The sequence below is a fragment of the Petaurus breviceps genome, unplaced genomic scaffold, assembly GCF_028583685.1.
Source record: "Petaurus breviceps papuanus isolate PSGF00001 unplaced genomic scaffold, PetGlider_PUasm1.0 176, whole genome shotgun sequence".
NCBI classification, from domain to species: domain Eukaryota; kingdom Metazoa; phylum Chordata; class Mammalia; order Diprotodontia; family Petauridae; genus Petaurus; species Petaurus breviceps.
The window spans coordinates 9367606-9373817 of record NW_027185771.1 but is presented as its reverse complement, the minus strand read 5'-3'; positions in this window follow the sequence as shown (position 1 = coordinate 9373817).

Below are 6212 nucleotides of genomic sequence, written 5' to 3'. Positions count from 1 at the left end.
TTTTGACTTTTGGGTTCTCATTATATCAGAGTCTTTGATTTAGAGCAAGGAAGGATGTCAGAGACTATTGGATCCAGCTTCTCTATTTACAGATAAGAAAACAGAGGCTTAGAGAAACAGTGACTTGCCTAAGGCTACACAGCCAGTAAGTGTTTGGGGCAGAATTGGAACTCGGGCTTACCAAATCTATTTGGTAAGCCCAGCAATCTATTCACTAGCTGTTTCATTGTTCATTTGATCATATTGCCTTTAATATTTCTTTCATAAACAGAGGAAAAATAGTTTATTCATTTAAATGGAGGTCCAAACTAGTCTTCCCATTTCAGAAAAGAAAACATAAGCTCATAGGATCGTCAGGTCATTTCATCCAGGGTCCTCATCTTACAAAAGGGGAAGCAAAGGCCCAGGAAGCAATTAGCCCAAGCTCTCACAGCTTATCTTTAGTACAGATAGAATTTAAACTCAGTGCTCCATACTACATCACGACATTCCACAAACTCATGGACTCATAGAATCCCAACTTTGGAGTAAACCTCAGTTTTCATTTAGTCAAATCCATATCTACACAACTCTCCACCACCCTTCAATTTAAGATGTCCCATTAATAAAAATTCTAGTTTCTCTTGAGGCAGTTCATTTCACTTTGGACACTTCTGATTGCTAATTACAAAAGCTAATCCTACTTCCAGAAATAAGGGTTGTGAAAATTAAGGATTTCTGACCAACAGTATTTCTCCAATCAATAATAATAATCCTTTGTGTGTACAGGCACACATACATGTATGAATACATGTACATGTATGTGTATGTGTGTATTGAATGTGTATAATATATCCATATATAAAGAGATAGAGGAAAAGCAGATAAAGAGAGATAGAGAAAGAGAGAGAGAGAGAGAGAGAAAGAGAGAGAGAGAGAGAGAGAGAGAAACTTTATCTTTCCAAGCCCTTTCACATCTTTTATCTCTTTTGCCTCACAACAACTGCGCGGGGAAGAGGGAAGAGAGGGTAGGAGTAACTATTTCTGTTTTTGATCAACTAATAATGATTATAGTAATAATAACTCATTTCAATAACTCCTTAAAGTTCACAAAATACTTTTCTAATCATAATCCCATGAAGTAGATGGTGTAAATATCATCCCTGTTTTATAGATAAGGAAATAGAGACTTGTAAAACTTAAGGGATTTGCCCAAGTTCACACAGCTAGCAAAGACTGAGGCTGATAGAGGAAACTAGATACTTTCTCCCCTTTATCTCATCTTTCTATCTCTCCCTTTCTCTCCCTCCCTGCTTCTTCTCCTCTCTCTCTCCCTTACTCTTCTCCTCTCTTTCTGTCTTCTGTTCCCTCTCTCTCTCTCTCTCTCTCTCTCTCTCTCTCTCTCTCTCTCTCTCTCTCTCTCTGTCTCTCTCTGTCTCTCTATCTCTCTCTGTCTCTCTGTCTCTGTCTCTCTCTCATTAAAACAAGAAAGCAGACATCATAAGATTATCAAGTGTGTAGAGGAGAATACACTATAAGAAGACTGGAAAGAAAAGTCAATCAAGCATTTCTTTGTACTTTATATATGTTGGGGATGCAAAGACAAAAATAAAACAATATCTGCCCTTCAAGGTGTTTACATTCAATTGTGGCAAATAATATGTACACATATAAGTGTAGCACTTGCTCAAGACCTGAGATGTCACACATGGCCCATGTGTCAACACTCCTAAGTATGGCCTGAATCAGATTAAAATATAATTCTTATCTTACTTTAATGTGTTGATGCTCAAATTTTTTTTAAAAACAAATACATAAACACGTGTGATTTTCTAGGTCAAAATGTAGCCATCAGGGACACTTCTGCATGGGTTAGTGGCTGGTCTCCATTTCAGTTTGCTACCGCTACTCTAGAGTTACTCTCCCACCCTCACTCACACTGGATCCCTGGGGCATGGCTGCTGCATGTCTGTCCACTCAGTGTCTGCTGGTAGCTTGGATGGGTTGGGGTACCTTTCTAGTACTGTAGCTCCTGAACCCTCACCTGTGTGTTTCTCCTAATATTACCAGTTGGTATCAATTAGTCAGCTGGACTCAATTTGCTTTTAGAAAGGAATATTTACTAAGGAGGGATAGTAAAAAGTTTACAACAAGACATGCCCTCAAAAGTAACATGGTGACATACTCTCCCCGCCAAGTCCCCACAGAATCCAGGAGAAGGTGGGCTTGAGTTCAGAAAGCACACGTGGCGGAGAGAAACTCCCAGCCCTTGGAAATCCTTTTGGTGGAATTCACACAATGTTTCCCTTAGGCCTGGCCTAGCTCTTCTGAAGAGCTCCTTGGAGAGCCTCAAATCTGTTTTACCTCATTTTTTCCTGATGAAAAATCCCAATTATCTGCTTTTCTGACATTTATATGGTCCTTGAGTGGCCAAGGAAGGTTGGGGAGAGAAGGCTGGCAGGAAGATCAGGGATCTCTTCCTTTTCCTCCACCCCAAGCAATGCATTCTCAGGGACAGCTCTTTCTTCTGGACCTCACCTGCTTAAATCTCTATTCTAAACTGGTTCATTATTTTATAAATAATCTGTGGGACCTGAGCAAATTTTCTCAACCAATTTAAACACACTTTCTGTGCAACAGCACTGCAGTTCATCCAGTGACTTTAAAAGACAACTAGCAGTTCCAGGTTTCAAACATTGTCATTGTCATCATTGTTATTGTTGTTCAGTTGTTTCAGTCCAGTCCTACCCTTCATGACCCCATTTGAGGTTTTCTTAGCAGAGATATTAGAGTAGTTTGCCATTTCCTTCTCCAGCTTACTTTACAGATGAGGAAACTGAGGCCAACAAGATTAAGTGACTTGCCCAGGGCCACACTAAGGCTAGGTCTGAATACAGGAAGATGAGTCTTTCTGACTACAGAGTCAGCATTTATCCACTTTGCCACCTCACTGCCCCTTTAAACTCTGTTGCAAAGGTCTAATCATCAAAGCAATGTGATACTGGCTAAGAAATAGAGCAGTAGATCAATGGAATAGATTAGGTACACAATATACAATAGTAAATGACCACAATAATTGAGAGTTTTGACAAACCCAAAGATTTCAGCTTTTGTAACATTTGACAAAAACTGCTAGGACAACTGCAAAGCAGATTGGAAGAAACTAAAGATACTACACCAACATCTTACACTGTATAACAAGAAAAAGTCAAGATGGATACCTGATTTAGACATAAAGGGTGATATCTAAAGTAAATTAGGGGGGCGTAAAAAAATATTCCTGTTAAATCTATGGATAAGAGAAGAGCTTACAACCAAACAAAAGATAGAAAGGATTGTGGGAAGTAAAATAGTGTAATGTAATGCAAATTGAATCTACCCCAGAGTTACATCAAATTTAAACACAGCACTTAATACCCAAATGGAGGTCTTTTCTTCATCTTGACACGAGGCAAGTTCTCAGCAATCTTAGTTCCTGGGGAGACAAGGCTTAGCAAAGCCACAAGATACATTGCCAGTCCCTTCATGAATTTATCCTCTGTCTGTAGAACAGTCCTAGAACCCCTGAACACATTAGCAAAGCCCTCTCCCAGGATTTCTGTAAACATACAACAAGAAAATCCTTCTTCAGGGCTTCTGAACCAACAGAAAGGCTCCCAGACCCCTGCAACAACAGCACTGTCCTTCACCAGTGGACAGTATTCACTCTGTCTGCAGGACAGTCTCCAGACCCCTGCAACAACAGCATTGTCCCTCACCAGTGGACAGTATTCACTCTCTGTCTGCAGGACAGTCTCAGGGCTTCTTAGCAAACAGCCAGGTTCCAGGACTTCTTCAACAAAAGGACTGTCTTTCACCAGTGGACAAATCTGGCAAAACAACATCAAAACAGACAGACAAAGTACCAGCAAAACAGCCATGTCTCCTCAGTCCTTGGCAGCTCAGGGGGCAGGTCTCAAAAGTCCAGGGCAATTCAAAGCGGCCACCAGCAATTCTCTTAGTCTCTCTCTCTCTCTCCACGAGGTGCTGCTTCCAAGAAAAAAAAGGTCTTCTGCCTCTCTCTTGTGTCTCTCCAAATCTACGTCACCAGCTCCTCCCAGTTCAGGACTTTCTTTTCACATCAACAAGCCCATCCCACAGGTGGGATTAACAAGCTCTGGGTTTTAACACAATCAATTTGAAAACCAAGCCAATACAGGGGGAACTTTAAATGCCATTACTATCACAAATAGATAATTTTGATTACAGAAAATTAAATGGGTTTTGCACAAACAAAAGTAATGCAGCTAAAATTAAAAAGAAAACAGGAAATGGGAGGGTGAATTGTACAGCAGTTTTTCTAATAAAGGACTCATTTCTTAAATATATAGAAGGAACTAAGCCAAATTTATAAAAGTAAGAGCCATGCTCCAGTTGACAAATGGTCAAAGGATACAAACATGCAGTTTTCAGAAGAAGAAATCAAAGCTATCAATAGCTACATTTTAAAAATGCTCTAAATCACTACTGATTAGAGAAATGTGATTTTAAAAGACTCTGAGATACCACCTCACACTTAACACATTGACTAAGGTGACAGAAAAGGAAAATGAGAAATGCTGGAGGTGATGTTGAAAAGGTGAGAAACTAATGCACTATTGGTGGAATTGTGGACTAGTCCAACCATTCTGAAGAGCAATTTGGAATTATGTCCAAAGGGCTATACCACTGCATACCCTTTGACTCAGCAATACCACTGCTTGCTCTATATCCCAAAGAGATCAAAGAAAAGGGAAAAAGTCCTATTTGTACAAAAATATTTATAGCAGCTCTTTCTGTGCTGGCAAAGAACTGGAAATCTAGGGGATGCCCATCAGCTGGGAAATGGCTGGACAAGTCATGGCATATGCATTTTATGGAATGGAATACTATTGTGCGATTTTTTTAAACGATGAGCAGGATGGTATCAGAAAAACCTGGGAAGACTTATATGAACTCATGAAAAGTGAAGTGAGCAGAACCAAGATAACATACACAGTAACTTGAAGGAAAAAAATCAAGAATCTCAAAGAATACAAGGAAAATATAGGATTGAAGTGACCCTAGTATTATCCATTCTTAAATTATATTTTAAAGCACTCATTAAAACTCCTTGATATTGATTTAAAAGTTAGAAAAGTTGACTAATGGAATTGACCATAAAAGCAAAGTTCAGGATTAATGGTAGCATATGTTCAGTAAACTAAATAACACAAACTACTGGGGTAAAGATTCCTTGTTCAACAAGAACTGCTTGGAAAACTGGAAAGCAACTTTACAGAAATTATGTTTTGACCAGGACCTTACATCATATACCACATAATAAGCTCTAAATGGACATGTGTCCTAAATATAAAATGTTACATTATTTTTTTAAAAATTAAAGGAAATGGAAGAAAGTACATTGTACAGCTATGACTAAAGGGAAAATTCTTTGCTGAAAATGGAATGTTGTCATAAAATATCATAAGATCAAAGATTAAAAGCTAGAGAGGACTTCATAGGGCATGTAGTCAAGCCCCCTCATTTTGCAGATGAGGAAATAAAGTTCTGAGAAGGTTAAGTGACTTATCCTAGTTTATATAAGTATCAAGGACAGAATAATATAATCCACTTTACATAAAATTTAAAGGCATTTGCAAGAACAAAATCAATGCAACTTAAAAAATAAAAAGAAACATTGTTAATTAAGGGAAAAAATCTTTATAGAAACTATCTCTGACAAAGGTCTGGTATCCAAGCTACATAAGGAACTGATAAAAACATAGGAATAAAAGCTACTCCCCAACGAATAAATAATCAAAGAATATGAACAGTCAGTTTTCCAAAGAAATAAAAATAATCACCAAACACATGAAGGACTGCTCCAAATCAGTATTAATCAGGGAAATGCAAATTAAAACAACTAAGGTTCCACCTCATACACTACAAGTTGACAAAGAGGAAAATGGCAAATATTGATGTGATGGTGAGAAAATAGTTACATTAATACAATATTGAGAGAGCTGTAAATTGGTTAAACTATTGGTTGGAAAAAATGGAATTATACTAGAAAAATTACTAAAATGTGTATATTCATCATTGACTCTGAGAAACCACTACCAGGCACATGCCTCAAAGAAGGCAAAGACAAAGAAAGGCACCAAATCTACCAAAAAGAAAAAAAAACTTATAAAAGTGTTTTTTTGTAGGAGAAAAGAAATGGAGGCCAAGTA